Source organism: Haemaphysalis longicornis, unplaced genomic scaffold, assembly GCF_048455015.1.
Source record: "Haemaphysalis longicornis isolate Haplotype H1 unplaced genomic scaffold, Haemaphysalis longicornis Haplotype H1 scaffold_10, whole genome shotgun sequence".
Classification (NCBI taxonomy): Eukaryota; Metazoa; Arthropoda; class Arachnida; order Ixodida; family Ixodidae; genus Haemaphysalis; species Haemaphysalis longicornis.
Genome location: NW_027526204.1, coordinates 31390175 through 31402068, shown reverse-complemented (window position 1 = coordinate 31402068; position 11894 = coordinate 31390175). Strand labels below are relative to the sequence as shown.

Sequence of the window (11894 nt, the reverse complement as noted above, 5' to 3'; positions counted from 1 at the left end):
TATGGAATACCAACTAGCCCGAACGCAAGCCCTTCTTCGCGTACCTTGTGTTTGTTCTTCGGGATATTTGCTTGGGTCGGTTTTCATGTTACTTGGGAGCGTAACATTAAAATACTTGTGCTTTGCCTCACGTATTCTTTGTTCAATTATATGAGAAATCTGTTTGTAATTCTGCCAGTCATCAGGATCGTTGGTTCAAGTTGACTTTCTGTAGGCCCTTTTTTCCTGTTTAAAAGACGTTTGACATCACGGGTGAATCATGGTTTTTTGGTAAAGCATAAGATACGAAAGTTTCTTCTGTGCATAATGAGGAGGCATTCTTTCAGAATTGTTCAGTCTTTTATTCAAGCTCAGTCTGGGGAAGGAACCTTGATCACACATGTAGCCTAAAGTTTGCACGCTTTGCGAATTTAGGCATTGAGGCTTTCCTTTCTACCCAGTTGGTTGGCATTTGCCATAGCCGGAACAGAAAGTTCCTGCACAGCAGGGCGGATTACCAGAAAACGGGCACTGAAAAAAAAAACGGAGAAGCATTATTCCCCAGCAGTTACCTTGCACGTAACAGATACGCCACCACGGATAATATCAAAATTTTATTAAAGACAATGAAGCAAGTGTACTTTAAAATGCGCCCGTTGACGCGGAAACTTTTAAGAGACCAAATTACTTCCCTTTGCGTTTCAGATAAAATGTGACCTCGTACCTCAGACTTCGTAGGTGGGCTACGCAAGAGCAGTAATTGGCCATGAAGGCACATCAAAAATGTCCGCGTTTTTACGCGCCGAAAGCGCCCTGTAATGACTGTGTGACTGTAAGACAGATTTTTTACTTCCTAGATCAACTGTCTGTGTACCGCTATCTCCCCACGCGTGATTTATTTTGTTTCGTTCATGGCAACAATGGCGACTCTTTGGAATACTTAGAAGCGTACCTCGTCCTCAATAACACAACGCTTTAGCCACCGACACCGCCGTCCGGGTACTGGGAGAAGTTTCTGCATGAGTTTGTTTGTCTATTAATCGGGAATGACAGTCACGTAAGAAATAAAAACTCAGAAATAAACATCGAGCCCAAAGCTTCGTAAAGGCTTTTTCCAAAGAAATAAATCAACATTTGTGTCATAGCACAACCACCGAGGCTACTTGGTATAACTTAATCTAATTCAAGTATCACCCAAGTACACAGAATACTTTTAATAGAGGTTTGTTATGGCAGGTGATCATATTTAGGGTTTATGCAGTGTGCAGACTCAAAAATACGAACAGCTGGTAACAATAAGATAGTGCTGCCCTGCCTAGGCCTTTTCACCTGATGGTATGCTTGCTCTTGGCTAGCAAATCCCGATTCAATACGTTTTCATGGCAGCAATGTTGTCAAAAAAACTGCCCTGTTTGTTTTAATTGAACGTTACATTTTTTTAGTGTAATGCGCATATCCGGTGTTAAAGGCGGCATTGCAATGTATTTGCCTACAATGGCATGTATTGATGCTAGAGTTTTGCGTTCGAAGGGGGCCAGGTCTATGTTGTTGATAGTTCTACGGAGGCGAATGCCTGCTGCGACGAAGTAGCCCCCACAACATTTCTCCCTCGGCATTTGTCTTCTTGCGACGCGAAGCAACGTGACGTCATTTCTGGACCTAATTATGGGCTTCAGTGATTGTACATCGTATACTGAATATACGATTTCAGTATCGTATAGGGAGCATTGTTTAGAGAACCATGCAAGATATTCTTTTTAATTTTTGCACCGCCCTTCTGGCGTTCCATTTCAACTTTCACTGCTTTTTTTTTACTTTTCTCGCCAGGAATTCCCAATGCCCATTGCAAAAGCCTTTTTGCTGTAATAAGCAGGCCGAACACAAAGCACGAATAGGCATTACTTTTTTGAGCACGAGCATTGGCGACACGACTCAAGCCGGTGCACATTGTTCAAGACAGAGAAAATCTTCCACAATTTTGTGCACAATTACCATGCGTAAAGGAACGTTAAGCTTTATGTTGTATTGATTCATCCAAAAGGTAAAAGAACTGTGTCAAAATACGGCGTCAAAGAACAGCGAGATACAGATGGAACTAACCAGGAAATTTGAGAAGTTAGCACAGTCGGGCTGACGCCAGGGAGGCAACCCGAAATACAAAACACAACTAATAAAGTCTCTGCCTTTCCTCATCGCGGTATTTCCTTTCTGGAGAAAAATAAACGCGTCACACTTGTAAAAGTAGAGGTAGGCGTAGGAAAAGAGTTTATTAGTTTTTGAGTGACAGTGGTGGATTTCCCATTGGCACTTTAAAACCACAACAGCCGAAATAAATGTCACCCCATTCTACTGGTGGGGTTGCCGTGAGCGTCAACTTCAGCATAGACAATTATTGTAGGGCTTTCAGAGATAAATGACGTTTTTTGAGGTTTTACTCGCGCTTATGTAGGTCACATTGTGAGTGGATGTTTCCAAATTACCTCGACGACTTTTCATCACTTCGTCTATTTTGTATTAATCTTCTATGTCATCAACAAATAACCAAATGCACGCTTGCATGGTAGCCCTTCTTAAGAACTTGCGGTACTTACGTTTAACCACTCAGATACAAGTTTTATTCTTGGATTCGTAACAAAAACAATTCAAACTAAAATGCATATATGTGGTTTACAAAGCAAACAGTGATTACTTTTGCGCAGGAAACACTTCAAAATCCAATATTGGGAACGTTTACGTATGCTGTTTATGGAAGAAGCTGTTGCTGGGTGAGTTGGTGAATACTTCATGACATGCCTTTAACGCCCAAATGGAAGACCCAAAAGGTGATCGGACAGGTGCTACTAACAACTTATTTATTGCATTGAGGTGTACAGGGCAGGAATTCCTAACGTGCCGTGCACGTGATTTGACAAAACCACTTATTAGGCTATGTGCGGGACGAATCGAAGCAGGTTTTTTCTCAATCTCGCAGAAAAACTGACGTGTCCATCGCCCAATTAGATCCTTTTATTTGTAATGGGCCACACAACCTTTACGGTATCTTCGCTCCCGTGTTCTACGTACAGTTTTGGCTTCATGAAAAATCGGCTCACAAGTGCACTTTTGGCAGTTGCACGAAAGATTACCCACCAAATTTTTTAAATTTTCCGCGTGCTCGCTTAAGTGGTCGTTAGCCAGCAACCCGCCAGCCTTATATACGCCTTTCCACATATCAACGGAATGTCGCATACGGCACGCATGATGGATAGCATGCTGCGGACAGCCTTTTTTGGTATGCGTTAGAAACTGCATAGGAATTTTTCGTAAGAAAAAACAGCAGTGCCGCACCAAGTTGGCTGGCATCGCTTATGATGTTGCGAGAAAAACGGTGGGCATACGCTTCAGCCTTAGATTATTCCGTGCGTACACCACGATTCGCCCTCACCAGAGCTTCCGCCACCGCCTTTATAACCTGATTAGCAAACTCTGTGGAATATTGCCGCATGCCTGGGGCAATCTCCCTGTTTGGGTATGTGTCTTTCGGAACGTTGCGTGTGAAAAGAAAAGAGACTAAGGTGCTACCACGGCAGCTCTGGTTGTGCGTCAGCTTCGGTGCCGTCTGTAGGTCTTTTAAACTCAGTAAATACTCCTTTTTTTTCTACCTTTATTCGTGACAATACCACTTCTTTCGTTAAGGCCGTGTGTACTGCATGTGCGCAGCATATTTGCAAGCAGACTCTAGGCAGCCAGAAGCAACTCCCCTTCCCAAAACCTTTACACATTTTGTTGTATTGTGGGCTAAACAAGCTGGCCATGTCAGTCATACTTGGCGGAGGTTCTGTGTACTCTCTCACTGTCGCTTTCCAATGTGCTGGAGTAATCAGTCAGATCGGTAACAAGTCAGTCTTCCCCTTCAGCGAGGAACGTTCCCCGTTGTTCTGACACTTACACCTTCCGATTGCGTTCCGGATGTCCTTTCTATCCAAAGGCGTATCATTACTACAGTTGTTCCGAACTTACCGGAAACTACTAATGAATAACTGCAGGGGATGACTGCGCATGCGATGTCCGGTATGATCGCATGCAGCTTTATTATTTGCAGAGGTTTAGAATATTTTCAATTTTTATCACTACATATTTACTAAGGTATAGCCTCAGTTCGTAGGTATACATTTGATACGTTATAGATGCGTATTTTGATACCGTATAAATAGACGTGTTTTATATTCTCACCGTTTGATCCAAACCGATACAACCCGCGGCGTCTCCTGCCACTTGCACCACGAAAAAGATTGCCATTACAGCGTAGAATTGGAGAACCTGTTTTTAAACGTACAACAGTTCTGTGACAACAGCAGTTGTTATGGAGGGTAAGTTGCAGCATATTTTGTTGCGGAAACTCGGAACGTATAACATTTCGTAAGCAGAGTTCTACCACTAAAACAGCACTTTACTATGGCATAATGCTATGAAGTAAGATGGTCGTCACTAGAGAAACACTTTTTTCGACATTAAAATAACGGCCATATTTCAACATGCCTATACTATTTTTAGTAAAATACCCTGATGATAATTACGGTGTTTACTCTTTTGTAACGCGTTTTCTTTCTAATTTTTGCGATCTGATCTCGACCCTCGCGTTAAAATCCAATATCGAAATAAATTTGCTTAGAGAGTGCAAATATACACCCAATTCTCACCAATGGTTACAGTTCTGGCCATTTCCCGATCTTTTTTGGCAATATGTGCCACAGCCGTTTGGATGCAGTACAAGCCAACATTGGCTGTCTTCGTTTTTTTGTTCGTTTTCTTTTCTATGTTGGTAGGGACGGCGTAGGCAGCGTGCACTACCCTCGGCGCTTTTCCTTGCCCTGAGGTGTTCCGACCCCTCTTCGGCTTCCCTAGCGATAGCAACTTGTCGCGCTCGGTATGACGCCCGTTTCAAGATACCAGCTGTTTTTTACGAAAAAAATCGGCCATTCGGATGGCCCTCCCGCGAACGAAGTTCAAATATTCTCAGCTGGGCGTCAAGCGACGGTGTTTAAAAAATACATGTGACTTCCCGTGCTTCCGCTGGCCTCGTGCGAGTACTTCGGCGGTTATTTTTTTTTTTGCTTTTTTGGTTCACCTAAAAAACTCACCCTTTGCGTTACAATCGAGTAAATACGGTAGAATATGTTACATTGTGATCATTTACACAAGTTTCACAATCTAATAAAAGAAACATTCGTGCCACTTCGAACAGACTTCATGTCAGAACCTTTTTTGCAATAATAAATTGAGGGGAAAAACCTGTCTTGGTTTTTTACAGCACAAGATCTATCCCTGCCGTCGTGCAGTACAACCTGAAATAGAGGTTTAAGCTACACCCCACCTCTTTTCTAAGAGAACAGACGGTGCATAAAAACCTTTAAATTATTACTCTACAGAGACGCGAATACTACCCTTGCTTCTAGTTAATCACTGCGTTTAAATATCCCTTCTACAGCTCGCAATTTATGAAATGAAACTGCGAACCTGAAACCGGAACGGCATACTTGGTACCTGAATACTCCGGTCGGAGGCATGCCTTCTTGGGCGGCACCGTAGTAGACACAAACTCGAGAGAAAATACGATAGGACGACCTTGTCAGGATGATCGGACGACGCTGACAAGACGACAGTACAGCGTCGTCCTGCCGTATTCATTTCCCTCGCGTCTTTGTCTTCTAAGCTCCCGTTCAAAATGCCTAAGACACCTACTTGAGAAAATGCCGATCCTTTTGCGTCATACAAATTAGCTTGTATAGAAAACGTCAAATGATACCCTTTGAAACACTTTGTCTTGTTTGCAATCGTGAAGTTTTCTTGCCTGAAAATATCTACCCAGCAAGCAGCGCCCCGGTAGTGCTATAGCCAAAATGTTGAGATCTGTCTACGAAGTTATTCTACCTGTCACACATAGCAATTTTGCAAACTTGCAGATGTTTTCTTTGTCGCACCTTGGTTAGACACAGGCTACGCTGCTACGAATCCGAACTCAGAACCTCGAAACGAAAGTGCAGTGTCAGATTTTGTCCTTGAAATCTTTCCTTGAAATATTAAATTACGATTTTTGCTTTTAGGTGTCCATTTTACCATTCAGTCTCCCTTCAACCGAATACTTTTACAGAATGTTTTTGGCAAAGCTTCGAATGATTGTGAAGCACGACAGTTCTTCTTGGGTCCCCAATACCGAGTCCTCAAGGGAAAGCTAACGACAAAATTGATACCGGGATGCCCGTGCAACCACTGTGACGCATAAGCGAGTTGGTTCTGGTTTGACTGCTTCATTAGAGCATTTTTTTTGTTCTTTTCTAGGTTTTTTTAATGGGGTGAGTATTGTCCGGAGAACCAACACGACGGTTTACAAAGGCTACGCTGTGCTTTTGAAGTTTGTCGGCACTATTCGTCGCATTTTGAAATGCCTGGTATTTTACTCAGAGAACTCGGTACCGTAATTTTCTCTAAACTTATTGGTGCTGTAAAACACATGATCAGAGTTTGTTAGAGTACTCTGGTATAAGTCGCGATGATTTAATGCCTAAATTTTAAGACAGCTTCATCCAGGAAAACTACTCTTCCGAGAATGATTCTTACCAAAGAGAAAAAACCCATGTTCAGTCCGGGAATCTGGAAATACATTGAAAATATTCTCAACATATTTTCATCAAAGTTTTTGCTGACTAAGTACTACCAGACGGTTACAGAAAATACATAAAAAATCCTTTCTTTCATTTTGGCGCAATATGAAAATTTCCTGGCTAGTTTCAACCCTTTTGTGCTAGCAAAACGCAGGAGCGTTATATAGTTACCTCCTTCATAGTTTAACACGCACATTTCGTCAATACGTCTTCAGATACAGAGCCACTCAACTTGTAGACACTCTTTTTGTAAAGAAGGATTCTAAGTTGGCTTATGAACGAATAAAACCAACCCTACGCTGAAGCCACGTACGAGAAATGTCGCCTTGGTGCTGCCCTTCTCAACTATTTTTGGCCGCAAGCTGACTGGTTTACTCTGGTACACAGAACTTTGCACTAAAATCCTAACCGCATAAAACAAAATTGAATTTTGTGCGCTTACCACAGTGCCGTCCCTCTCGAGCAAGGTCTGTATGCAGAAAACTGAAGTGTCCACGAATGCTGTTCATGCATTTATACCCAGAAAATTCGACTAACAGACGGACAGAAAACTATAGGCTGAAAGCTTCGACACGTGTTCCACGAAGGCATCCTCAATTTTGCTCCCAATCATAACGACAAAAAACGCATCGGCCCATCCTTTTCATCCCCGGAATTTCGTTTATTTTGTTTTGCACTACAAAACAGGAAAGCAAGCATCCGGCAGCAGCTTGCAGCTGTTCGGGCAAAGCATTTTGAATAAACACGTTTTACGTTCCGGAGGGATATTTTTATATTCGTATTGAACAGTTAGGTTACCGACGACGCAGCGTTTCCTTTTTTTTCTTGAACTCGGTGTTGTTAACTTGAACGATTAGACAACATGTAGGAAAAAACCCCGCACCAGGCAATGAACATATAACTGTCTCCTGAGCTTTTTCCTAGGGCTCAAGTGATTACGCGTGACGGCAAATTCAGTTTCGGGTGACTGATTTTGAGTTCAACGTACGTGGTTTACGATAAAACAGTTGTGCATGGTTAACTCAATATTTTTCAGTATTTCCGTCTTTAGGGATAAGTTTATTTGTACTTATTTCTACTGGCCTTGTGAAAATGACCTAAATCGGGTGGTCCGTATGCGGGGAGGACACGCGTTGTGATTAATTCGAACCCCCCCCCCCCCGTAGATTTTTTCCCCCTTATCTTCCGCCCCTTCCCCCGAAGGAGACGTTCGACCTCTTCCTTCTAAATAAATTCAATCATTCATTAATTCATTTTATATACTGATTTATTTATTTATTTAGTAGTTTTTTTCTCACTTAATTTCTTAATACTGACTTGGAGGGCAAAAGGGAGGCGATTTCTTAAATCACTACTCGCTGTAAGGCTTCCCGGCTTCAAAAGCGTTACCTCATCAACGTATGGTCCACCCTCTAAAAACTCCTCTTTCAATATCCCCGCAATGGCAAACAACCCAAAGACATACTCAAAGTTCACTACGCAGGACAGGACAGAAGGTACATCAGGCACCTCAGCAGAACTAGCTGGCTTGATTTCCGCGGAAGCTTCAACCAGCGGACGGGTTGCCAAGAGCTGTGGAGCTCATACAAAGCTCTGTTGGGTAAAATAATTCACTAAACACCAAGCGCAAACCTCCTACTTGCTTAGTATATAGAAGAAAAATAACGTGCACAATTGTGGGATAATTATTCTTCCTCCAAAAGAACAATTCTGGCAACTTCACTCTCTATGCCCCAATCACCTCTAATCTGTTGTAGGCTGAGAACGTATTCACAATTTCAGAACTACACAGGGCCCTGGAGCACGTTAACACCAAAAGGGCAGCCGAGAAAAATAAAATTACTTGGCAAATGCACTGCAACCTTGATGAGCAACCCAAAAGACAGTTATTAGTGGAAAATTATGGTAATCTGGCATACTTCTTACTTAACCGTCTCACCATTATACTCAAGGTGGCGAAAAACCTCACCTGAGACCCTAGAGAGCCCGGTTTCCTTCCCGGTATTACCATTCATGACAGCCTGCACGCACTAAGACCAATAATAGGAAAGGGACGAAAAAATTAGGTACCCCATAGGGCTTTTCTTACTATTGACCACAAGAAAGTATTTGACACTATTTTCTGTGGTTTAATTATTGCAATTTTGGAGGAACTTAACCTAGGTCACAGAATCGCCCCTTTTGTCAAAAAGTGTCTAGTCCCAACCACAGGCACGTACCAGAGAGCACTGTTCTGTCTCCAACAGTTACAAATATATGACGTCGAAAATTGCCTGCCACCTCCGACAACTACCCCACATTCAAGGTACTATAGATGCGGATGATAATACCATTTAGCTTGACCGCTGCCAGACGAATCTAGCCCCTCCGCAAGTTCAGATACATATACAAGCCGCACGCGATAGTCGCCGCGACACCATCAAGCATATCGAGTTGCAGCCTTCGCCTTACAATAATACATATCTGGTGGTTCATGGCACACAGCAACAGAAGAACGACTTTTAATTTGCAGTTGCTCAGCCGAAGCCGGCCAAAGAGCGTCGAGATAAACTCTCGGCATGCCTGCGAGCCGTCCCCAAGAGTCACAGCATGAAAACATGATCATTACACCACAAATTAATGCATTTGTGGTGTAAACAAAAGGAAATGCGACAGGACGTATAGTTCACTAGAATTGTAAGGGATAACTAACACTTTTGAGGAAGTATACGCTTTGAAGGTGAAAAAACCAGCGAAATAGACGGAAGACGTAGAAGAGACGAGACAACACACACGCTGGACTAGCAACTGAGAATTTAATTGAAAAACAGAAACAACCAGAGAACGACCAAGCCTACGCATGCGCAACAAGTACGCACGGTCTGATAAAACGCTATCGTAATACACTTTTTTCCGCTCAGCTTTGTAGGAACGCGATCTCTTTATCGCTGAGGGAGATGGAAGAAACGCTCACGCAATTTCCTTCTTCCTGATGGCTGATGTAGAGCGATTCAATTATTTCCCTCTCTGTTTTAGTCCTGCCTCTTCCCAGAATCGTCACTCTTTCAAACAAAGCCTCACATTTGCCCTGACGTTTGCACTGACGACAGTGATAAGAAAGATGACCGGCTCCTTGCCCTCTGATCAACGCGCAGTGCTCTCGTAACCGGTCGTTGATGCATCGACCTGTTTGGCCTATATATACCTTACCACACGTCAACGGAATGTTGTAAATGACTCTTTCGTCACACTTTACGAATTGCTTTTCATGCTTCGTTTTACACGCACCTCTCTTTTTTCCCGCATTTTCAATGCGCGTGCACAACCCAGACAGCTTACATGGCGCGGAAAACACTAATCGCACACCATGCCGCGAAGCAATTTTCTTTAAGTTGTGTGACACTTTATGAAGGTAAGGCATCACTTGAAATTTTCTTTTTTCTTTGTTTTCATCAGGCCTTTGTTCACTTTTCTGTTGCCTTTTAAGCTTAACATGGAGGCACTCAGCGACTGCCGTAAGCACTGTGCTGGGAAACCCCGCTGCATTTAGCCTATGAGCCTGACAGTCCAGGCTTTCCTGGATTGCGTGGACACAGCTTTTTTGGAGTGCACTGCGGAAACATAATGTGGCTATGCCTCTTTTTACCAATTTGGAGTGACTCGAATCAAACGGAAGGAGCGCCTTCTTAGTCCTAGGTGAGTAAATCCAGCAAACGTGGCTGTCGTCTTTAAAAGTTAGCGTTAAATCTAAAAACCTAATGGTTTTATTCTCAGCAAGTTCAAAGGTAAAATTTAGGGTTTCGGAGCACGCCTTAAAAAGCTTTAAAATGTCTTCAGCCACTTGTTTCGGGCAGTCAGAGGGCAAAAGTTTTAACACTACTAAAAAATCATCCACGTAACGAAACATGCGAAGCACTCTGACGTCACTTTCTGTGACTCCCTTAAGCTTTTGATCGAACTTAGACAGGAAAATCTTGCACAATACAGGGGCCACGGCAGAACCAATACAGATTCCTGTCTTTTGAATGAAAGTGCGGTCACGAAATTGAACTACAGTCGACGAGAGGTACAAAGCCACCAACTCAAGGAAAGCATCAGCACTGACACCGCACTCATTTTGAAACTTGACCACACCCGTTTCATCAATCAGTTCACGAATGGCATAGAACAGTTCGTCATGGGGCACAGAGTAAAACAAGTCTTCGATGTCCACTGACAAGGCAGTAGTAGCCCCTGGCAGACCTTCTTGTAACGATGAAACCATGTCCATAGAGCTACGGGTTTCAAAAGGGTCATGTGGCTTCAGGGAGTTGAGTTGGCGCTGCAGAAACCGTCCGAGTATCTTCTGCCATGATCCATCTTCAGTAACTATCGCTAGAAGCGGGCAGTTTATTTTATGTGTCTTCGCAGCGAAAAAGACTTTCAGTTCTAAACCATCACTATTCTTTACAGCTTTTGCCAGACTTTCCAGGTTCAACTCGTTCAGTTTCTTGACAGCAGACGTCTTTGCCTTCTTTGGTAAAATCCCCGCAGGCTTAAAATGTTTACGAATGGCTGCCGACGCTTTTTCACCAAAAGTCTCGTTTGGGAGCACTACGAAACCTCCTTCTTTGTCAGACGTCAGCAACGTCAGGTTGTGATCCACGAAATACTTTACAATCCTTTGCAACTCTCCGTTTTTGCCGCCTCGGTTACCTTCTTGTATTCCTGCCAAGCAATCAACTCCTTCAGAGACGCAGTGGTCTTTTTCTTGCACGGACACCTTGTCAGTGACACCACGTACGGTGGCCAGCAATTCATGTTTCTTCATGGTAGGCTCCACGCTGTACTTTGGGCCTTTTCGCAAGGTGCATTCAAGGCCTTGTGGCAGAGAGGCTCCAGAAAGGTACGTCACAGAGTTTCCCGAAGATTGTTTCTTGCTTTTTGGGGGAAACTGCCGTCTAACCACATGCCAGTACCATTCGGTTAGCTGTGCGGCGTGTTGCCGTTCTTCTTGGAACCTGCGCTGACCCGTCACAGGATTCTGTCCCTCTGCACAAAGGATTCGAAGCCAGTCATATAGGTGGCTTACCTGTCTCCAGCATTCCGATTTCAAAATCCGGCATAATCTTCTCCAGTGGCCTGCAGAAGGTTCCAGTAGACCAAACAACGAGACGATTCCAGGAGGAGGTGCACCCGACTTGAGGCAAAACGAGAAGTAACGAGCACGGCACGAGGTATAGGCGATAGCGCTGACACAAAAATTGGCTCGGTTGTTGGCAGGTTGAACACGAAGAAAAGAGCCCAGAGGAGAAG

General features: G+C 43.5%; 1 long non-coding RNA gene across 1 annotated transcript; it reads right to left on the bottom strand.

The window, feature by feature from the left end:
* Window positions 1–323: 323 nt before the first annotated feature.
* On the bottom strand, window positions 324–7163 carry LOC144157677 (uncharacterized). The gene is made up of 4 exons (XR_013319819.1): window positions 7063–7163; window positions 6577–6609; window positions 4192–4278; window positions 324–510 (listed from the first exon to the last, which is right to left on the bottom strand). It is a non-coding gene; the product is annotated as an uncharacterized LOC144157677 (long non-coding RNA).
* Window positions 7164–11894: the final 4731 nt, after the last annotated feature.